At 36.4% G+C, this 24,938-nt stretch overlaps 1 protein-coding gene across 1 annotated transcript in view; it reads left to right on the forward strand.

Moving 5' to 3' along the window:
• TENM2 (teneurin transmembrane protein 2) overlaps positions 1-24,938 on the forward strand; it is a 1,359,342-nt gene that overhangs the window by 490,431 nt on the left and 843,973 nt on the right. The window lies entirely within an intron of this gene.

Consider the following 24,938-nt stretch of genomic DNA (forward strand, 5'->3'; position numbering starts at 1 on the left):
TGGCTCTATGTGTGTGACTGTATTCTTTGATATCTTGGTACTTTGTAATTTCAGATATACACTGGGTTGAACCACATTTTCATTAAGGAAAAAAAAGAAGAATTCTCTTTGTCTAGTATAAAGCATATTTGGATGGACGGACAGATGTATGGATGGATGGACGGACAGATGGATGGATAGTAAAAACAGTTCATATAGCTCTCAAATATCTTTATGCTCTGTCTTCTGCCTACTTCCCTGATTTCAACCACTATATCTCCTCTTTGATCACTCTTTAAAAACTATATGTATAAGTTTTTCAATTTTTCTCAAAAAATGCCCTCTCATTTTTAGCTCAGGAGATTCTATACTTGCTTTTCCCTATGACTGGGACACTCTTCCTGGATTTTCCTAAGGCCTGTTTTATCATCATTGAACAAACACCCAGATCTGTCTTTCTCACCTTCCTTTCCTTTACCATAGGCGATCATATCTTCCTGCTTTCGTTTCCTTATAGCTGATTATTTTCAAAATGTATCTTGTTTCCTTACCTGTTAATGACCTCCCTGCTGCTAGAATATAAGTCCCACGAGAGCCAAGACCTTGCCTGACTTCCTCTTATTTTCCTTGCACCAAGAATTATGTCTTTTATTTGGTGCAAATAAATATTTCCAGGGTCTATGAGGGGTGGAGGGAGTCTTGCTAGACTGTCAGAACCATAAGCTGTTCTTTGACTTTCCATATGGCTGTACTTAGATTCTGAGGTCTATAGATGCTTCTGAGTTGGTGACTCATAATAAAAAGCTGATACTGGGTGCATTAGGAGGGAAAGGAAGTACCAGTGGGGCGGCAAGTGATCTCAGCTCACATGGGGGGCTCAGGTTCAAATCAAAATGTACATTCTCAACTTTCCCCTCATTTGCCACCAGCATTAACTCAGTTTAGTTTTCATGACTTTCACTCTGTGCTAAATTAGATACCTTAATGGGTGGTATGACTTATTAGTCGAAAACTAAGGATGTTTCTCTGTGGGGTATTACTATTAATATCACATTCATATTTCACTGTTCTGACTCTTTAATGTGTTGATATCCGTGGTTAATGTAATATTTTGCAAGAATATACAGTTTCCAATTTTTTTAGTTTTAAAAAGCACTGTTTCAAGGGTTATGATAACTGCTGCCTTTTATATTAGAAAACAAATTGCTAAACTGTTTCATGAAATGTACTCCTCTCTTATAGAAGATATCAATAAAATCATAAACACGTACTTGAGAACAGAAGTATTTATTGGCACACACTCAGTTCGGACCAGTTTTGTTTTCCCTGAGGAGGCAAGTTCATGTGTCGTTTCTCATATTTAAGCAACAGTATCTTGACCCCAGGATTGTCAGAGGCTCCCCACAGGACCCAGCTATGAGATGACTCTGGAAGAGGCTGTAATGAGCCCCGTGTACACGCCACATGGTTTCAATTACAGCTTTATATGACTAGACAGTGTGGTGCCAGGAAGGAATGATTGGAAATTATGCAAAAGGTCTTTGTCTTCATGATTCAGATACCTGCGCCTCTGCTTTCAGGATCTTCCTCCCCTCATGATTATGAACATGTGTTTTATCTCTGTGAAGACCAGTCTGTGGAGTTAGGGATTCTGTGTTGAAATAAGAGAAACCAAAAAGAATAGCCCAGGCCCCAGTACCCCTCCTGCTGTGCTTTTCCCCATCAATTTCTGCACTCGTCTGAGGCCTTAGGATGGCATTGCCTTCTCAGGGGTGCTTTTGGGAACAGGTACCAGATAACAAGTGTTTTCTCATCAGGCTGCAATTGGTGAAGGTTTTCTCAGAATTTGGGGAGGCAGAATGATGAATTTTTCTATGACTTAAGAATTAAATCAGAGCACGAAACATTACCTACAGAGTGCTTTGAACAGATATGATAATGACTTACAAAAAAAATTAAGCTTATGTTTAATAAGCCATCTAATAGAATTGATAATATCAACTCAAGTCAGTTATGTGGTTGCTTCTAGCTTCTGAATAGGACATTTTTTTTTTTTTTTTTTTTTTTTGGTCAAAATTTTCTAAAGAGTTGACTTTTTATAAGCACACGTGCATTGAAAATGCAAGATTAATGTGGTCCTAGGCTGGAAGGTTCTATGAAGGAAAGGCCCGTTATGGTTTTCTTATGTTCTCACCAGTGAATTATACATGCCTAGAACACAGTGAGGGTTTCCCTGGTGAAATGTTTCTCAGATTTATGAGTAAATAAATGTTCAATTAAACTTATTCTCTTATAGTTGGGAACAGAAACCTAGAGGAAAGATATAGGTAACCCAGGGTGACAAAGCCAGTTTGTGGCTAAAATGAGTCTGTGGTTTTCCACTACATCAGTAGCAACAGGTATGTGATAAAAATGGAATATCTTGAGTATTGGAAGGGAGAATAGGCTTATTCATAATGGCTGCCCATGTTACTCTGAACCCTGATGCATGGATCTATTTAGTTTAAGGCATCTGTGCTGGTATGAAGTCAAATTCACTGACATTAAGTTCAGATTCTTATTGTCAGAGACCAATATGGCAGCTGTGGAAATGTAAGTGAATTTCTGTAGGTGAAGGGGGAGCTGAATGAGAAAGTGAGCTTTCTGATAGCATGTCAGATTTCCATGGATGGAGGAAGAGAGATAGAGAGCACAAGAGAAGTGGGATGAGAAATTGGAAACAGCCCAGAGAGGGAATTTGACAATATATTGTAACTGCCTTTGGAAGCTTCTGTTCCTTATATTGCTGGGTAAAATAGAAACTGGGAACACCAGGTTAACACCATTTTTTTAAAATAGGGTTCATGTAGAGACTCTTTCTCATGCATTTGTTTTCTTGAAATGGCCCACTCTTTTTGTCTCAGAAAACCCATCTTCCACCTCTAATTGAAGAAAGAAATGGTTAAACATGCCCAGTCACTACTATTTGAGTTAAAAAAAAAAAAGGCAACACTTTCTTTTTTCCCTTGCTAATGAAACCATATTCTGAACGTCTTTGAATTCTGTTATAAAATAAAAGGAAACTTCAGAATGACTGTCATTAACTGCTTGTGTGACTTTAGACAAATCATATTGAACTTTCTATACCTCAGTTTCTTTTTTTCTAAGGGAAGCCATTAAATTAGAGGCCCACCGAGCTTGCTTTTATCTCTTTTATCCTCATGTAGTTCATAGGCCAGGGAGAGAACAGGCCCTAACATCCAAATCTGCCATTAATTCAGGATCAAAAGATGGATAATTCAGGGACTAGAATCATGAACTGTAAATGGAGCCTCTGCAAAAACATCAAACTCAGTTCAGCTGTCCACTCATCTAAGCATTCACTTTGCTTTTGTATAAAATTTGAAAGGGAAATGGATCTTTTTGGTCTGGAGGAACTCAGATTCATTTTGGAATATTCAGTAGGTAAATCATGTTCCAGCCAATTGCTAACATATTTTAAGTCCTCCTCCATCCCTGTCTGCAATAGTTTTAAGCTTTATTATTTGCCATCTTTTCACTGCTTAGGGACACAGGTGATCAATGAAAATGTGTATTTCAAGAATACGCATGTCCCCCAGATCGTAGTTTATCAAAGTCACTTTGAATCATTCCAATTGAATTTTCAGTTCTTGTAAATCATCAGTGTCTATAATCATATTACAGGGTCACAGGGGACCACCAAGAAAGGTATATTAAAGGAATGGCAGAGGGGTAAGTGCAGTGCCCTTGAGTCATTCTTCAGTAATATGAGAATAGAATTTGTTCTTGGAAGGCGGGTGGGGTAGGAGCTTGCTCTTTCCTTTCCAGCAGGCACAGTACTCACTGGCAAACCTGAAGAGCTGCACCGGTCAGGATGTTTATGCTTTCAAATGAGAGGAACTGCAGTTCAAACCAGCATAAACATGAAAGGGAATGTGTTGGCTCGTGTAATTAGGAAGATCAAGGAGTGAATATGGATGGCTTAGGGCATGGCTGAATACCAGTGTTCAAAGAACAATGACACTAGAAATCTCTCTTCCTCTCATTCTTTCTTTTTCTCTCCCTCTCCCCCCACCCCCTACTTTCCCCTATCTACCCACTCCCTTAAACCATTAACTCTGTTTCCTTCAGAGTTACTCTTTCTCAGACCAGCTTCTCCTGAAATTTTGACTAAGAGTAACATCAGACCTATGTTCTACCATTGTTGTTATTGTTTAGATGCTAAGTCATTGGATTCTTTTGCAACCCCATGGACTGTAGCCCACCAGGCTCCTCTGTCCATGGGGTTCTCCAGGTAAGAATACTGGAGTGAGTTGCCATTTTCCTCCTCCAGAGGATCTTCTCGACACAAGAATTGAATCCATGTCTCCTGCAGTGTCAGGTTGGTTCCTTACTACTGAGTCATCAGGGAAGCCCATATTGTACCAGGAAAAGTCCTGGCGCTGTGATTGGCCTGGTTTTAGGCAGTTTCACCTCTGAATTGCTATCATCATAACCATTCAGGTCTGATTATAGATCCATGACCGGAATCTGTGATGGAATTTTCCTTCCCAAACTGTGTGGTCTAAAGTTGGAGAAGCGCTACTTCTTCATTGAAAATAGGAATGCTATTACAAGAAATAAAAGAAAGGGTAGGAGAAGTGTACATATGTCAACTGCAATTGTCTCCCTCTAGAAAACAGAATTTGTGTTTTTGACCCACAGGAGTGTGAAGCACAGCAGTGTATGATCATAGATTAATCAATAGCCCACCTTCTGATCTTCCTAACTCAAATTTATTTCTTCTTCCTATATTCATGCCATTATTCCAAATGTGACATAGATCCACTAATGTCAGGTCCTTTCATCCAAGAAGCCAAAGAAATTCCCTATTATACAGACTTTCTTGTTCACTGAGTAAACACCAGAACAAAGGAATTTCTAAGTAGTCAAACTCAAAACATGCAATTCATAACTTGAGTTTTGTTCTGAGCTTTGAAATGAAAATATAGCTGTTTTTTGAAACAGATATCTCTTCTCAATCCAAACTGTCAAATTTCTTGAAAAAGGCTGTATGTTGAAATGCTTCGTTTCTAAGTGTCATAAGCGTGGCTTATCCCCCTGTTGCTGATATATGTGTATATTTTTCAAACGTATCTCTTGGGAACATTAAAATAAAACATTTCATTATCCATCTTCTTTTTATTTTTTTCCAGCTGATGTCTATGCCAGATATGGAATGCATGTAATTCACTGTTGCTTTTAATTTGTCAGTACATTAATTTTAGTTGATAAAGAAGTTAACTGAATCTGCTGTCCCAGTTATCTTTGATAATTCAGGTTCATTTGATGCTTGCTTTTAAAGATTGTTCTGTGTCTCCCCAAATCTCCTTGTGTTTATACAGCTTTTAAATTGTCATTGACCCAAGAGATTATTCAAGGGTGATTATAGTTTTCAAGCTTGTTTATATGCAATGGCCATGACCTTTTCTCAAAAGACACACAGCTACTTCTTAGCTGCACCTTGACTTCTAACCAGCGTTTATCACAAATCAATTTCATAGATTCTTCATAAAATAATATAGAGTGTCTCTGGTAGCAATACGATGAGAAGGCACCAATTTCTTGTCCTTAGGAGGTTAGAAAGAAGAACTAGATCATGAATTTTGAATGACTGTGGAGTGGTCTTACTTTTTCTCATTGGCTGTCCTTAGGAGGAACTATTGTGCCCTAAATTTGGGGGAGAACGTCTTTAGTAGACGCCACATTGATCTCTGGGCTGAGTGGAGACAAGGTATTAATTCTTTTGTTGACAATGCTAAAATCTTAAAGTTGGCTCTATGGAGTTGGGCATGTCCTTGAAAGAGATACTCCACTATCTCTTGTTGCTTAGTTACACTCTAGTCAAACGGGGACCTCAAACCATTTTGAGCATCTTGGGGAAAGGAAGGAGAGCTTAATTCTTTAAATGACTTAACCTAATCCTACAAGTAGATAATGATCTTTGTGGTTTCTTCTACAAATTTACCAGTATAGAATGTACACTTGGTAGGTGCCTAATAACTACTGATAAATCAAACTGAACTAAATCTGACCTGTTTTTCTTTTTAAATTCTTTCATTTTTACTAAGTAAAATTTCTAATTGTCAATTTCTAATTGTCTGAATACACACACACACACACACATATACACACACCACATATCTGTGATTTTTATGTCCTCTGGCTTTGTTCTAGAGGTTTTACTGTGTTGTTTAGTAAAAACATCGTTTTCAGACAAAATGTAGACTAGATAGAAGTAACTGGGCTTCAAAGTGTTTATGCACTAGGATATTAATTTCCATTTCAGAGTATTCCTTTTTACACAAGATGGATGTTCTGCTTTCAATTTATTAGCTGCATAAATGAGCTTATCTATTTCTAATTTTGACTTAATATAAAAAGCATCAAATTTTAGGTTTCATCCATCTAATTTTCATTTTGTATAATTATTTCTGGTAAGCTGATTTTCATTTATGCCATCTGTTCATCAGGTTCAGGCAGATAATATTAAAGGTATATATTCACCAACATATGAATATCCACATTCATAAGTCACGCCACATCTCTGAGAAATCTGCAGCGGATTCTGAGGCTGCTCCCTGAGAGAAGACCATTACCAGAGCTAGGTACAGGAGCAAGGATTCCTCTGTCTGCTCTGGCACTCCAGTTCCGTTTAGAAGCATATGGTTTCTTCTCATAGGCCTCTCTTACATTAGGCCAAAATGTGAGAGTGATTGTAATGACTCCTTTCCTCCTTATCCTCAGAGCCATCTTGGAAATTTCACTTTTCTCTTCATTGTCCCATCAGTTAATGCTAAAGTTCTGAAGAAGCAAAACACCTCAGTTATGTTAGGAAGTGGTTCTGTTACTAGCATACCAATCACTCAAAAAAGTATGGAACCTTATTGCCCAGGTGAAAATTTATGAGATTTAGATAATTCAAATTTATTTGGTTCCTGCTTTTAAAGGCTGTTCTCCACCTTCCCAAACTTCATGCGCATTGGTTAAGTCCTTTTAGAAACAGCCCTTAGAACCCTCTTACACTGTTGGTGGGAATGCAAACTAGTACAGCCACTATGGAGAACACTGTGGAGATTCCTTAAAAAACTGGAACTAGAACTGCCATATGACCCAGCAATACCACTCCTGGGCATACATACCGAGGAAACTAGATCTGAAAGAGACACGTGCACCCCAATGTTCATCGCAGCACTGTTTATAATAGCCAGGACATGGAAGCAACCTAGATGCCCATCAGCAGACGAATGGATAAGGAAGCTATGGTACATATACACCATGGAATATTACTCAGCCATTAAAAAGAATTCATTTGAATCAGTTCTAGTGAGATGGATGAAACTGGAGCCCATTATACAGAGTGAAGTAAGCCAGAAAGATAAAGACCAGTACAGTATACTAACGCATATATATGGAATTTAAAAAGATGGTAACAATAACCCTATATGCAAAACAGAAAAAGAGACACAGATGTACAGAACAGACTTTTAGACTCTGTGGGAGAAGGCGAGGGTGGGATGTCTGAGAGAGCAGCATTGAAACAAGTATACTATCAAGGGTGAAACAGATCACCAGCCCAGGTTGGATGCATGAGACAAGTGCTCAGGGCTGGTGCACTGGGAAGACCCAGAGGGATGGGGTGGGGAGGGAGGCGGGATGGGGAACGCATGTAAATCCATGGCTGATTCATGTCAATGTATGGCAAAAACCACTACAATGTTGTAAAATAATTAGCCTCCAACTAATAAAAATAAATGAAAAAAAAAAAAAAAAGAAACAGCCCTTGCTTCAGCAACCTTGAAAACAGTCTATTTTAAAACATAGACATCCCCCCCTCAGAGAAAAGACACCACATTTTTCTTTTTTGGTCAAACAAATGAGTAATCACTTTAGAGACTTTTCATAGAGTTAGTGTAGTATAATACCTCTCTTTAAAGTATTAGTTGCTCAATTGTGTCTGACTCTGTGACCCCATGAATTGTAGCCCACAGTCTCATCTGTCCATTCTCTAGGCAAGAATACTGGACTGGGTAGCCATGTCCTTCTCCAGGGGATCTTCCCAGACCCAAGGATTGAACCCAGGTCTCCCACATTGCAGGCAGATACTTTCATATCTGAGCCACCATGGAAACCCAATACCTCTCCTTAAGTCACAGCAAAATTTCCTATTTTCCAAGAAAGTTTTGATCAAGATATTTTCTACACATGCAAATAATGCCAAGATTTTCAAATGTGTTCACTGATGAAACACAGCACAGCTAAGGCAGCTAGTTTTCTTTTTTTTTTTTTTGGTTCGTGTGATATATCATTATGCGGATTGTCTTAGGCTTGGTTGAGAGCATTACTTCTTCAGGCCACACAGGTCAAAGTTTTAGTCTTCTGTAATGACCCTTTGCCTTCCGAAACTTTTAAGTTATTATAAAGTAAATATTGTTTGCTGCAGTAAAAAAGTCTTCTGTAATGACCCTTTGCCTTCCCAAACTTTTAAGTTATTATAAAATAAATATTGTTTGCTGCAGTAAAAAGAGCAAATAAGAAAATATTCTTATTTTCCTCCTCATTTCAGAGCAATCAACGTTTTAGTTATAATTATGAGCGATTTCAAAATGTCAAGCAAGTTAAAAGGATTTCATCGCTATCTCTAAGATAAAGCTGACATCATATACAAAAGGAGACACTGCAACAGCATTTTATTAATCGTGAAAACACTGAGAATAATAAGAGACAACATTTATATAATGCTTCCTATTTGCTAGCTTCCTAAATGCTGTACTATATCCACATGTTAGCTTCATAACAATTCTATGGAGAAAGTGCTGCACTATATCCACATGTTAGCTTCATAACAATTCTATGGAGAAAGCACTGTTGTGATCCTCAATTCACAGATGAGAAAAAGGAGTCACAAAGGCTTTACACAACTGACCCAGTGTAGGGCCCTGGGAGTGAAACATGGAGCCAGAATTCAAGGGCAGGAATTCAAGGTTCAGAATCTGTCCTCTCATCCACAATGAAATACTGTCTGCACCTTAAAAATCAACAATACATTCAGGTTCAAGTCATATTTTCATTCATCCATTTTTATTGTGGGGTAATATACATAATATCCAACTGATTATCTTAACTGTTGTTAAGTGTGCCCTTTAGTGGAATTAATACCTTCATACGGTGTGCAACCATCACTGCCATCCACCTTCAGAACTCTTCTCATCTGTACCCCCTGGGAAACACTACCCATTAAACAATAACTCCCAATTCCCCTCTCCATAACCCTTAGAACCATTGTTCTGCTTTCTGTTTCTATGACTTGACTGATTTAGGTGCCTCATATATTTGAAATCATGCAATATCTGTCCTTTTGTGTCTGGTTTATTTCATTTATCATAATTTCTGGAAAGTTCATCTTGTAGCTTATGTCACATTTTCCTTCCTTGTCTAGTCTGAATGGTATTCTATTGTATGTATGTCCCACATTTTATTTACAAGTATCAGTTTGAGACTCTGCTTTCAATTCTATCTGATATATACCCGCAAGTGGAATTGCTGAATCATATGAAAATTCTATTTTTAATTTTGTGGGGAACCACCATTCTGTTTTCCATAGTGGCTGCATCATTTTACATTCCACCAACAGTGTATAAAGGTTCCAATTTATCTACATCCTTATCAACACTTGTTATTTTCTATTGTTGTTAATAGTAATCATCCTAAAGGCTGCAAGGTGGCAAACTTTCCTTTTTAATCAGTCGCATAAACTGGTAAACACAGTGAGAACATAGCCAGTGTCACTCAAAAATAAAAACTTCCTAAGTATTTTCTTACTTCTGGTTTATAGTTTACAAACTAGATAGGCCCTCAAATTACTCTTTGTATCACTAGATGTAAAGACAAGCATGTTTATTCAAACATTTTATTTACATATGTTACATAAATAGGTATTTTAGACTTTATATTGCATATATTAAACTTTTGTATCTCTCACAGAAAATAGGGCAAACATATTTTAGTATATAACATTTCTCCCATTTCCAAAGTGTGGAATTTTCAAAGGAGTCATTGTCTGAGCTCAAAGTTGAAGAAACTGAAGTCCAGACAGCTTAAGTGATTGATCCCGAGATGCAGATCTAGTTCAAACCTGATGCAGCCTGAAATTCTATCCTTGAAGCCTCCTCAATGCAGTGTCACATTCAGCCTCTATGAGATATTATCCAGTGTCTATAAGATAATATCTGTAATACCCTATTATGATGTCTACAATATGTACAGCATTATTCATTATATTATAGATGTTAATGGAGCTTCCCTGATGGCTCAGATGGTAAAGAATCTGCCTGAAGTGCAGGAGACATGGGTTTGATCCCTGGGGTCAGGGATCCTCTAGAGAAGGGAATGATAACCCACTCCAGTATTCTTGCCTGGAGAATTCCATGGACGGAAGACCCTGGCGGGCTACAGTCTGGGTCACAAGGAGTCGGGCATGCCTGAGCGATTAACACACACACATAGATATTAATAAGATACTATCTGTTAAAAATCATTTCCACCTCCCTACAAAGTTCAGATGTGAGCCATCTCCCACCAATTTTGCAGTTATACTATTTGCTATAGGTGTACTTGTTTTTAGGTCTTGAATTGAGATGCATATTCAGCTTAAAAACTGTGAAAGGTTTTTTTAAAATTTCATTTGCACTCAGGATGCTGAGTGTTAAAGACAGAAGTTTATCTCTATCTAACTTGCTATAGTTCTTAGCATAGAGATGATGACCCTGACATGTCACTGATATTTTTAGAACTAATGGCAAAGTGTCTCTTTTTTTCCTTCTGCTGAATCCACCACAGCCAGCCACAGTTCATTGAACTGGAGAGTTTCAGCTGTATAACTAAAAATAAATGCCTCTGTAAAACACTAACAAAGACAATGTCAATTTCCCTAAACCACCAAAAAAGCATGTTTTTAAAAAAAAAAAAACAAACTGACTGCTTTTCCGTTGGGTAAGATGTATACTTTATTTGCCTCCTGGCTGGACTTTTAGGGGACTTCTTTTATTTTAATATACATTTGGTTTTCAAATATATAACTTCAGGATTGTGTGATTTGTGCAACTCACACTGTTGAAATAGACTGCAGTTGTTTATGCGCTCGCAATGAAACTGTATTCCCTGCCTTTGTTTCAACCCATGAATAAGCAACTAACAAGTAACCATAATACACTTTTTTGGTGGGAAGAAAGCCTAGACTGAGAGCAATGTTTTGTCACTGTCACCTGAACATCCCTGCAGGCTCACAGTGGTATCTTCAGCACTCTGTCTCTCTCTCCTGGTTTGTTTTTCTTTTATTTTTATTCAGGGGGTATAAAAATTTTAGTTCATATTCAGATATTTTAAAAAAAATACTGATAGATGTTTGGATTGATAGAAGTCCATAAAGTCTTTTTTAATGTTCTTTTGAGGATTCTTGGAGTCCCTTCAGGGATATTATTCTTTTTCTCCCATATTTGTGAGTCACTCAGTCACATCTGACTCTTTGTGACCCCATGGAATGTAGCCTACCAGGCTTCTCTATCCATGGACTTCTCCAGGCAAGAATACTGGAGTGGGTTGCCATTCCCTTCTCCAGTGGATCTTCCCAACCCAGGAATCGAACTGGGGTCTCCTGCATTGGAGGCAGATTCTTTACCACCAGGATTTCCCATATTTGGAAGAGAATAAAAGAAAAAAATAGACTCTTTCCTTTACAGAAGCTCCATTATCAGAATCCTTCCTTGAGGTTCATGTACTAGATGGCTTCAAGAGATAGCCTGCTTCTTCAATGTTTTTCTAGCAATTAACTGTGCAGCCCCCAGCAAATTTGAAGATTCATAGGCATACCTACTGAAATGCACTTTCATTGGGGAATGGTGTCATATTATGATGCCAACGTGTTGGTTACTTTCCAGCATACTTAGCTTTTCCTAGATATTTTATTTAATACTTATAAGAGACATTATACTGCTCTGAACTCTGATTATGTAGCACCATATCTACATAGATGGGTACTCAAAATATTTTAGAAAAATACATGGTACTTACATTGCATGTGCCATACTTATATCTCAAATAAAGTCTACCAAAATCAGTAGCAAAGTTTTTAGGCCAGATAGATAAACATCTAGCAGAAAGCATAGACGAATGTATCTCTACTATAAGGTAGAAATTAATTTAACCATATCTGGTAATATTCTAATTTATGAGTTTTATTTTGTTTATTATTACACCTAGAAGTTAACTCTAGGTGTTAACTTCTAGTTAACTCTTGAAATTAACTCTTGGTAATTTCAGATACATACTGCCTATTGATCATATAGTATTTTATGATATACTTGAGATAAATTTAAGCTTAACAGGTCTGAGTGATATATGGCCTGTGAAAAGCTTAATAGTTGTAAGTTAGAGATAGAAATAAGCTACAGAGCCCCAAAGCAGTAAATCTTCAAGAGACAAATATGACAGTCAGGTTTCAGAATCCATTGGTAGAGCACTTTCACACATGCAGATACACATACATGCAAACATACATACACAAGTATGCACCCCTTCCTTGGATTTTCTTTAAATGAATATGGTCCATAGGGTACTGGAGTAAATAATAAATGCAGTGAACTCCTTATTCCCCATAGAGCCAAAAGTAAAAAAAAAACCAAACCATAAGGTGCTAGTTTTTCATGGAAATCCAGAAAGAAGCAAGAGAAGAGGTGAAAGAACAAATCATATTTCCTAGTTTAGTTTCTGCAGATCATGCATCTTAAGGCTCACAACAATGAATTCCTACTGCTCTCCTTCTCAGCATTACTGGGAGGACTACATACAGAAGCCCACGTGCATCTCTACTACTGATAATAACAGGGAACATTCACTGATCTGTGCTGTGTACCAAGCAGCTTGATAGGCCCTCCACATGAGTGAATTTATTTTAGCATCATACTAGTTGCATAAGATGCTTCTCTTGTTTTTATCCTCATTTTACAGATAAGGAAAACACATTTCAGAGAAGAAGAGAAACTAGACCATTGTCATTAAGATGACAAAGAACAGAGTCAGAACTCTAAACCAAAGTTATTATTTCACTCTAGACTACCCACTGTTAACTGGTTAGTATTTGCCCAGAGGACATGTTTACTCCAGGGCAACCATTTTGGACTCAAAGGCAAGTGAATGTCTTTTCAGTAAAGTATGAGTATTCTTGATCTTAAAAGGGATTTAATTTGATACAGTTTATTGGTTTCATTTCAACATCTTAAGAGTGTTTGTTGTTTAGTTCCTTTCCCAATTATTAAAAGATGAAAGGACTGTATTTCATAGAAGAAAAAATGTAAAGCATGAATCTAGATTGTTTATTGTGGTGGTAAGGACGTGGGCACATTCCTGAACTGAACATGGCACAGTTGCTAAAGAATCCACCTGGCAATGCAGGAGAGGCAAGGAACGCAGGTTTGATCCCTGGGTCGGGAAGATCCCCTGGAGTAGGAACTGGCAACCCACTCCAGTATTCTTACGTAAAGAATTCCATGGACAGAGAAGCCTGGTGGGCTACAGTCCATGGGGTCACAAAGAGTTGGAAAGAACTGAGCCCATACAACCAACCAACCAAGGAGTTGGGCAGGCACGTGAACGTTCTAGGTTTGGGTCTCACAGAAATTTCAAGTAGGAAGGATGAAGATGACTATACATAAAATCCCAGGGAGCTGTCCCAACTCACTGTTGGATAAATGAGGTCCAGGACTGCTCCAGGGGAAATTAAGGACAATATTTTTTACCTTTACAGTATGTGATTTTATTCCTGACTCAGAGTAATATTTTTATCTTGGGAGACTTGCTCAGAAAGAAGTAAAGAGTTTAAGCCATGAGGAAAAGCACAAGTGATCTTGAGAAAAAGCACGTTAGCAAGAGTATTGTTTTCTTTTTTTCCCATCCCATTAGGAGACTACTGCAGAAACAGAATCAAACTCACAGAGAATAGACTTGTGGGGGTGGGGGGTGAAGGGGGGAGAGATTAAGAGTCTGAGATTAGCAGATACAAACCATGATATATTGAAAGGATAAACAACAAGGTCCTACTGTATAGCACAGGGAACTGTGTTCAATATCTCATGATAAACCATACTGGAAAATAATATGAAAAGGAATGTGATATATATATATATATATATATATATATATATATATATATATATATATATATATATAACTAAATCACTTTTCTGTACAACACAGCATGTTGAAATTAATACAGCATTGTAACTGAAAATTTGCTGAATTTAACAATTAATTTGCTGAAATTAACACAGCATTGTAAATCAACTATACTTCAATTAAACTTTAAAAATAAAAAGAGATATTACTGCAGGGCTAAGCAGCTAAACCTTAATGTCATCTACAACCTCATATTCCTGGAAAGTGTATCTTTGACAAGTATATACCCTCTTTCTATATATGAGTAATACAGAAGTTAACATCTGTTGCAATCTAATCATCTATCTGGATACACAGTTTTTACAGCAGTTAGAAGGAAAAACAAGTAAAACCTTTAGTGATGAATTGCCAATGTGAGCCTGTATCATGAATACCATATTAGGTATTTCTTTATGTTTCCCTTTATCCAGTATTATTGATAGAAGCCTTTGAATTGAACCCATTTTCATTATAACATTAGGATGAGAAGCCATAAATATGCCTACCTTAGTGTAGGAGACCAAATCATTTGTAAACCTGTACTGCAAAAATTGAAGACAGACCCTGTCTCTTCACAACAGGCCTGACTGTATTAACTTATAGGAGATTATGGTCAATCGCCCTTGTAGGAAAAGATTGGATAACATTTCAGTTTCAAATCCCTTTTATTAGTGTTAGCAAGAGACTCATTTCTTTCTGAGTAATTTCTCTGGGAAAAAAAAGCACATTGCTATGCATTCACTGGAAGTACACTGAACTATTCAAATTTAATTCAGATAACCGCATGCAGAGGACCTACAGTTGAGTCTAACTTATGATCCACGACCACCCCCACCCCCACCAAAAATGTGTCTCAGTCTTGCCATGTCACACTGACGTGGTTATCATGGGGGGAAATGTTTTAAAATATTTAAAAGGTTTTTAAATATTTAAACTTATTTAAGTATTTCAATATTTTAAAACCCAGATCTCCCCATGTGTCACATCTCTCTAGTTTGGCTGATCACACATTACTGTAGGTGCCTTAAGTTGCAGGTGGTCTCAAGTGCAGTTTCTCTCTGATGTTAGTTGCAGGCATATTAGAAGTTAGGCGCTCTCATAGCCAGCACTCTGGTTTGGTGAATGTTTACCTGTCTGTTTATTTAAGGATTCTAATATGACTCTTTTCATGAAGCTGGGTTACAGAATGGTGAGAAGTTTTTAAAGGTGAATGTATCTCATTTTGTTCAATTAAAAAAAAAACAAACATCATCTCACATCTTCTCTTGAAGCATTTTTTGTCCTTGTGTTAGATGAGAAGAGACGGTGAAAGGGAGAAGCATGAACTGAGTTCTTACTTCTCTCTAAGCACTTGCTCCTTGGATGTGACAACCACCCTGTGAAAGTGTTACTATTTTGATTGACAGGTGAGGGTCAGCATGGGCAAGGAGCATGCCCAAAGTCACAGGGCTGCTGAATGACAAAGCTGGGGTTTATCATATCTGTCTTAATCCGAAGCCCGTGAATGTGAGGGAGCATGACTAAATGAAGATTCTGATTCTTAATGATATCGATCTAAATGTGATCTTTAAGGAAGAAAAGATCTAATGATGACTGTTTTGACATCTAAACCCCTAGTATGGCTGTATTTTCTATCCTTCAGACCATAAGACCATTAAATATCCTTGAAGAGGAGGTAAGGCTAAACTTACCAATATGGTTCCCTTTGCCTGGCTCTGAAAGGTCCCTAAAGATAGCTGGACATTTCAGTGTTCAGAGACAGCGGAGTTCTTCCTTCTACATTCCTAACTGCCCTGCAGCCATCTTCCTATGTGGCCCAAGAACATTATTTCCTACCTACTGCCATCACAAGACAACCCTACTGCTCCCAAGAGCAGCTGGTTTTTGGAAAGGCACAGCAAAAATCTTCATCACACCCATATCTCGTCTTACAGTTCCACAATGTCTGATAGACGTAACAGAAAAGACTAGATTGAATTAATAGAGTCCCAAAACCTACATGTGTCTCAGTACATACAATGTGACACATTTCTTGTGTGCTATCGTTTCAAGGATTCTCACTGACAGTAATTATACTAGTCACTGACATCTTGCATTATGATAACATCTTCTAAGGAATACATTTACAAATGATAACTAAATCTATTTTTCACTCTTCCAGTTAGATAAAAATAAATAAATGGATATGGAAATTTTTTAATTTACAAATGTTTTGAATTTCAATTTTCCAAAACTATTATTTTCAATGGAAAATGCTTTTGTGAAAGCATGTCTTTAAGTTTCTCTTGCAGGATCATAAGAATTACTTATTTATGTTTTGGCCATAGTCAGATATATTTGTACATTGTCAGTAATGGTTTTCCTCTTTGAGCAGAGTCTCCCTACCCCTTTTGATTGTATGTGAGAAAGCCTCAGCTGAACAGGAATTCATGTAGAGTGTTTTGGACTTAGATCTTCTACCGATCGGTCCTTGCGTTATATATGCCATTGAGGCGAGCATCACAGGTAGAGCCAGAGGGTGCCCAGCCAAGTTTGAAGAAAGGAACCCTAACTTTGGATTCAGCAGTATAGCATCTTAGTACATAAATCACATGCTCACCATAGTAAAGATTTACAAGAAGAATAGAGGGTAAGTCATACTTACTCTCTTTTGAGGGGGAAAAATAGCGGGGTTATGCTTTTTCAGAGGAGTCTTCATAGGCACTTTTAAAAATATTCCCCCTTCTAAATAGAAACCCTCTTAAGCATCATAGAATCTGAGAAAATATTCCTTTTCATAGTTATTGCAGCAAATATAAGGCTAGAATTATGAGGAAGATAAGAACTTATTTTATAGAGTACCATGATACTGAATCAACTGAAATAAAATTATATGTGTTAGGTTATTCTACTGGCCCTGCATGATTTATGTATTTAGTGTAAGTTTTCATATAATATAGCATTCAGGTTGATTAAATATTTGGTCAAATATTATATTTATGGATATTTCAAAGTAATAAAGTTCACTAGAAGCTTGGTCAGAAATATAAACCCATAAACTGGCATCTATTCTATTCATATTTCATTACAGGAATTTTTCTGGAAGGATGGTTCACCCTGAGTGCAAAAAAGACTTTTAGGAGTTCTCAAATTTTCAGGTATAAGAATATTGTAGCTTGGAACACGAGAATGTCTCTGTGACCCCTCAAAAGTTAAGCATAGATGAACTCTAAAATATTAGACATGACAGAACGGAAGGGAAAAAAACTCCTTGTGTTCAGAAACTATCCACATTGTACTGAAAATCTGAACAAAATCAGGCTCTCTGTAATCCATAGACATAAATTTTCAATAGCTAGAATAGTTTGCCTATGACAGCATCATTATTATTTTTTTCCAGGAAACCTCAAATCTATAGTGCTCAGAAAACTACCAGGCAAAGTTGTGTTTTGTCCTGTTCTTCTAAAATTTGTAGCAACTCCCTCTTTGTGATGTAATCAAGCATCAAATATATATTTACTGTTCTAATACCATTTTTTTCAGGCGGTTTTAGGAACCTGTACCTAGAATTGTCGCTTCTTGAATGAAATGCCAGTTCAGTGCATTCCCACCATTTTTTACTAGTAATCAAATCACTCAGCAGTCCTAACATTTTTAATATGCACAGGGAGAGGAAGCAAATAGTCTGTTAAATGTGTGACACTTATGTGATAGAAAACATTTCTGTTATACTCAGTTTGTCTACCTTTACCATACTCATAAATTATGCCACTTATAAATATCTCTGTCCTCCCAAATGACACATAAATAAATACACTTTAATTCTGACTTTGTTTTCTTGTATTAAAAACAAGAAGTGCCTTTAGATTTGCATAGAAACTTTAAACACTACCCTAATCAAATTATTCCATCAGACACTCTACCAGTAGTATTTAATCTTGACAACAGATAAAAAGTAAAAGTTTGTGTGTGTGTGTGTTTAATCTGAAGTTAGGCTGATAGGAAGATCATCAAACCAGGGATTAGTCCTAGCACTGCATCAAAATGCACATTCTATGTCTCTGTAATTAGGTTTTAATAAACATGTTTGATGGTTACTTAGAAAACATATTTTTCAGTGTAGAAATGGCATCTTGTAAACTACAGTAAAAAGAGACTCTTGCAAGACTATTTGTTTTTTAATTATAATTTGATGAAGATAAGCATTTGTGATTTTCCCAAGTAAAGATTAATGTTATAAATCAATTTTCTAAATTTGAGCCTTTAAGTACAATATGTTAGACACAACTCTAACTGTTACAGTCAAGTCTAGCTTTTCTGGCATTTTCTAGAATATTTGTTGTTGTGGGTAACCTTTTAATTGGGGCGATAGTTTTTAAAATGTTTCCATGGTTTATGATGCTAGTGTTAGACTTAATGATTCATTAGCCATTAACAAATTACTTCTGTGATTATTTTTCTGATTGCCAGTTAAGTTTTTATTTCATTCTTAGCCCTTTACATTTTTAGTTACAATCCATTTTTACTAGCACTTGAAAAATTTAAACTATTTTAGTGAAAATATGACATCCAGTTTTTTTTTTTATGCTGTTTATGTTTATTAAAAGAAACTATAGAGGACAGAAACTTGATATGGAAGCAGTGACAACTGGATGTTTATTTTTCCAAACAAGAGATCCTTATTTTTATTTTGGAAAACTGCAAGTGAATTTTATTTCATCATCATTGTATAAATTAACCATATTTTTAGTATTCATTATCTTCCTTTAAACTTGTCTGTACACATGTAATATTTCCCAATAATGACTCATTTTATGTAAATGATTTTTATAAGTTTAATAAAGTTCTTTTGTATCCACAATAAAATGTTGCAATGATCAATGAGCCCCGAACGGTCTACTAGAAAAGATTATTTATGTCAATCATTTGTGAATACAAAACTTTCTGTGTGGTCTGGAACCAAATAGGCATAAAATTTTCTGCCATAATGAAGCTTTAATAAGCCAGCGATAGAAGGTTTTACAGTAATAGATGGTGACCAACATGGAAATCAAGTTAGCAGACCTTAAACAGAGAAATTATATTTATCCATATTGACAAATATAATTGCTTATTTTATGTGGCTACAGTGCAGTTATAGATCAGCATTGTTCTTCCAAATATATCACTAGAGCCTTTGAAATTCCATTATGATTCTGATATTCCACATTATGGTGCATTCAAAAATTAACAGCAATATTCATAGTGCTTGTTTTTTGGCTTGAGGGTAGAATGAGGTAGTTCTTTTCCTCAAAATCTATTTGCAGTTATTTTGGTTTGGGTTTTACTTTTGTGTTTTGATTTAGAGAGAAAGATTCTTTCCCAATTGTGGGACTAGAAGAACACAGGGTAATATTTTCTGATTAATCTAATTAGCATATGTGTCTAAGAAAGTGGTATGTTCCATGGAGGGGAAGTTAGAGGAACTGCCTTTACTTAGTGATCTGAGGAGAGCCAGTCAGTGCCTGGATATGCCATCAAGTATCACATGACCTGTTATGGGGGCTTAGGGAAGCAGCACAAGGTGATTACAGCCATTAAGAATGAAGTAGAAAGAGATTCTGTAGTAACATTCAGAAATTATTAGTTCTTTTAAAATAATTTATAGAGCCCCAGTGGTGATTGGTTTAGTTGCTAAGTCATGTCCGACTCTTCGTGACCCTATGGACTGTAGCCAACCAGGCTCCTCTGTCCTTGGGATTTCCCAGGCCAAAATACTGGAGTGGGTTTCCATTTCCTTCTCCAGATCTTCCTGACCCAGGGATCAAACCCTGGTCTCCTGCATTGGCAGGAGGATTCTTTACTATTGAGCCACCAGGGAAGCCCTGATAGACAAAGGAGTTATCAGTTTGGTTGTAGAAATTTGATGAAAGGGCAACCATTGGACTGTCAAGGAATCTGTATTTTTTTTCTGCTGTATCCTTAGAAAGTTAAACGATTCTAAACAACTGCTTCAGAATTTCTGAAACTTTATTTTTGGGTAAAGAGTTAAAAAACACATATAAAGGGCTTTCCTGGTGACTCAGTGGTAAAGAATTCACCTGCCAATACATGAGACCCTGGTTCGATCCCTGATCCGGAAAGATGCCATGGAGCAGCTAAGCCTGTGGGCTACAACTATTGTGCTCCAGAACCCAGGAGCCACAGCTGCTGAGCCTGCTTGCCCTCGAGCTCATCCCATGCTCTGCAACAAGAGAAGTCACGAGATGAGAAGCCCACACACCAAAACTAGAGAGTAGCCTGGCTCTCCATAACTAGGGAAAGCTCGTGAACCAGCCAAAAATAAGAAATAAATTTAAAAAATTTAAAAACATGTATGAATCTATCAATACAAGACCTTGGCCTTCCTAGAGAGGATTCCTTCACTCAGAAAATACATAATCCCTCTTATGAAGATACTTCTACTTAACAGCATAGTCTCCTTTCTTAACTCTGCAAACTAGTGGTGGTTCTTCCTTGTTATGTTATACAGATTAAGGCAGGCTGTGGTATTTGTGAGTTAGATCTGTAAGTACAGTCATACTGTGTTGTCCCTTTGGGCAGGAGCTAGCATCCCTTTCCCATTTAAGTAGGGTTTTCTGAATGTTTGTAAAGAGGAAATAGATTTTTAACTCTTTTCTAAGGAGAATAGTTAGATGATTGATAAATACACAGATAGGTAGGTAGATAGACAGACAGATACAAGCATAGTCAGAGGGAACAAAGAAGTGAATTACTATTGTAACAAAACTCCAAGAATGAAAGTAACATAAGGTGCATTACTATAAGAATTCAATGAGCTACACTGAAGAAACCATCTCCAATAAAAAAAAAAAGTGAAGTTCTGAAGTGTACAGAATATTGAATTTGATAAGATAATTGCAATTTTATGATTTCAAGATGGTTGCCACCTCTTTGAAGTGTCAAATAATTACTATACACATTCAACAGAACCATGTGAATGCTTCCTATGACATTCCCACAGCTCTTGTTAGACAGGCAGGTGTGCGGTGATAGATACATGACTATGGTACCTTTAACAGTGAAAAAGTCAAGAGAGGTTTTATGTTAAAAATCTAGAGGAGAATAAAAGTAATCTCCAATTCACAGTGTTGTAGTTCAGTGGAAAAAGAACTCTATTAAGTGTCAAGAGACTGTGGATTGTGTCCAGACACCATGATATAAAGAAAATAATTTTCTTTCTCTGAGCCTCAGTTTCAGGGAATCTTTTCTGTGAGATGCAACTCCATTCCTGGCAAAGAGGGCTGGAGACCCTGTTTGCTCACCCATCTTTTGTTCTTTAGGCCTTGTGTGGTTTCTGGAAGTTGATGGCAATCTAGCCACACTGAGAGCTGAGATCTCCTATTCACTATTCTCCCTTTAGTTAATTTTCAGAGCTAAGATTTCCTGGGTTTTCTTTTTCACTGAAGATATCCAATGTAGAAATTCCAGTTCCAACTCTCTGTGGCCCTCTCAGTCAGACACGTTGTTCTTTAAGCTGTAAAAGAGATGTCAAGGAAGCGCCTCAAAAGTTAGACTCCTGTAGGGGGTTTCACCAAGTTAATTCTTCTTTTTATACCTCAGATTGGAAATTATAGACAGTGCTCTCAGTGTAAAGCAAAATATTGTTCTGAATCCTCCTTTTACGAGCCTGCTATTTTTCTTCCTGCAATTATTTAATCTTGTTTTGACAGTGGACAGAACACAAGAATTTGTTGGGCTTTTATTTCAAATTAGCAACTGTCTTGAATAAAAAATTTTCATTAATCTCCGTCATGCCTGAAATGGCCTGGTTTACTTGACTGAGGATGTTATGTTATCGGCTCAGGAACAGAAATGGTCTTGCCTTGGTTACTTTAGAGCAATGGTCAGAAGATGGTGGTGGTGACAGAGAAGTAACAGTTTCCTCCCTCTCTGTCGTATCAGTAACGTTTCATTTATCTTTCTATAAAGGCTTTATCTGAAGAAAAATTAAAAGTTAAAAAAAAAAAACCTCATGCTAAACAGACAGTTTAATTGGTTCTGCTATTTTTGGAAACTAGAAGATAAATGCTATGTGTGAAGTTAATAAACCATAATTGGAATTTGCTTAAGAGCATTCTTTCACTCCACACGGACCTATCCACTGCAGGAAGCAATAGGATCTGACTGGGATTCAGGAATATGAAAACCCCTTTCCCAAGGACAGCTGTGACTTTCTCCATGACCTTGAGGAATTTAATAACTTCTCCATGTCCCTGCTGGACAATAAACAAATTGGGATGGGAATTGAAAGGCTAAAAACAAACATGCTAATAAAAAACTGAATGCTTTTCAGTTCATGGATGATAACACTATCATATGTGTGTTAGCATTTATCATTTTTCCCACTTCAGAATAATACTTTCATCAAAGGAAAAAATGACCTTAATATCTTTATGATTAATATTGAGCTGAGTACCTATATAGACACATGGTGAATAGTAAGCACCCTTTAGATTCTGCATATTATGTAGATGTGACTGTCCACCCTGCTGGAGCTATTTGACAAATATATATAATCTTTCTCATTGTGTTATTGCTAATGAGATAAATGATAGAGGTATTAAATAACTATATACTACAATTATACAGCTGACCCTTGAACAAAATGGGTTTGAACTGTACAGGACCAGTTATATGTGAATTTTTTTTAAACATTTTTTACATTTCTATAAATGTCTTTTCCCTATGATTTTCTTAATAGCATTTTCTTTTCTCTAGTTTATCACTTAGTGAAGTGAAAGTGAAAGTCACTCAGTCATGTCTGACTCTTTGCGACCCGATGGACTATACAGTCTATGGGATTCTCCAGGCCAGAATACCGGAGTGGGTAGCCTTTCCCTTCTCCAGGGGCTCTTCCCAACCCAGGGATCGAACCCAAGTCTCCGCATTGCAGGTGAATTCTTTACCAGCTAAGCCACATAGGAAGCCCAAGAATACTGGAGTGTAATATATACTACATCTAATATACAAAATCTGTTATTCAACTGTTGAAGTTATCAGTAAGGCTTCCAGTCAACATTAGACTATCAAGGATTAGGGGATTCAAATGTTATCTATCCCCCACATTGTCCAAGGGTCAACTGTAACCTCTGGGATTGAGATTTACTCTCTCCATGTACATTTATGTGGGGGCAGGCCCTGAACCATAGTGAACACTTCATGAACAGCAGCATATGGGGAGATGATGAGCTGTGCAATGGACCTGGACTTCAATCCCAGTTCTCATCTTACCAACTTTGCCAGGCTGAGCAGCTTCTCAAACTCTTTGATTCTCTGATTCCTATCAATAAAATTATTTTTTTTCTTAACAGCATTTGTAAAGGTTGAGAAATCTCATCTAGCAGGATGTGATCTCTAGAGAAAGCTGTCCCATTAGCCAAATAATGAAGTTTTAAAAATAAAAACACTTTGGCCAAGTTAATTATGAAAACTTTCAGAGGTAGATGAAATAGTTGAGTGTTCACTTATAGTATTTATTAATTTAGTTTTACAAAATTTTAACTGTACTGTTTATTTATTTAAACTGTAACATAATATCCATGAGATAATTTTAATTTCACATTCATATTTAATTTCAATGTCTTTGCTAATTAATGCAGGTTTTCAGAGCTTTCATCTTCTTTCTGAAGATTCTGGGTTATAGCATTTCATTAATTCATGTATGGTGTCAATTTTACTTTAGGTCACAAGAACCCATTACAACTTGGCTTTTTTATTCATTCCATAGGCAAATATTTATCTCAAAGTAAAGAGTTACTGTATTGCTTTTAAGACTGATACATAAAAGATTTACTGACATACTTATTTGCAAGCTGTATAAGTCTTGGAAAAATGATAAAATCTACTTTATTTTTAAAGTTTCTGTCCCTTTTCTCAGTGATTCCAGTGTAGTCAAGTGAACCTCCAAAAGTTTAAAACCTAGCGTCATTTGAGATGCTACTGTATCTTCCCCAAGCATAATAAATTGTAAAAATATCATAATTGATAGGACATACCATAATTTATAAACACAAATGAATACAATGCCTGCTTTCTAAGAAATATTTATTTTGGTAGGCACTTATCTTAAGCTTAGGTTTTTATGGAAATAAATTTAATGTAAGTAAAATGACTTGTACTTAAAACTACTAAATAATATGTAGATTCCTAAAGAATTAGATACCTAGAATGTAGCTAGAATAGCATTTCTCAAAATTTTAGTTGCAAAATCCCTTTAAAATCTTAAAAATATTGACCCATAGAAATTGTGTCTATATACATTAATTATATCTATTAATATTTACTATATTATAAAAATACTAATAAATGTTTAACATTTTATTTATTAACTTGAAAATAGCAATCATAAATTCATCACATATTAACATAAAGAATGTGCTTCATAAAAAAATAAGAATATTTCAAAAAATTAGTAAAAGAATGCCATTATTTTACTCTAATATCTTCAGTCCTGACTTAGTATAGCTGTGTTCATGATGAAACACATGAAGAAAATCTGGCCTCATGTAGCTATTTACAAAGAGAGTGAAAACTTTATTAACCTTTTCAGTTAAATGTGGATATTCTTATTTGAGTCCATTGAGAAACTCAGCAAGTTGTAGTTTAAGATTATTTATGGTGTGGAATCTTTTTAAAATCATGTTAATAATTTTTACTTCATTAATTAAACTCCATTGACTTTCTTGAGTTTG

This window comes from Muntiacus reevesi, chromosome 1 (assembly GCF_963930625.1).
Source record: "Muntiacus reevesi chromosome 1, mMunRee1.1, whole genome shotgun sequence".
Classification (NCBI taxonomy): domain Eukaryota; kingdom Metazoa; phylum Chordata; class Mammalia; order Artiodactyla; family Cervidae; genus Muntiacus; species Muntiacus reevesi.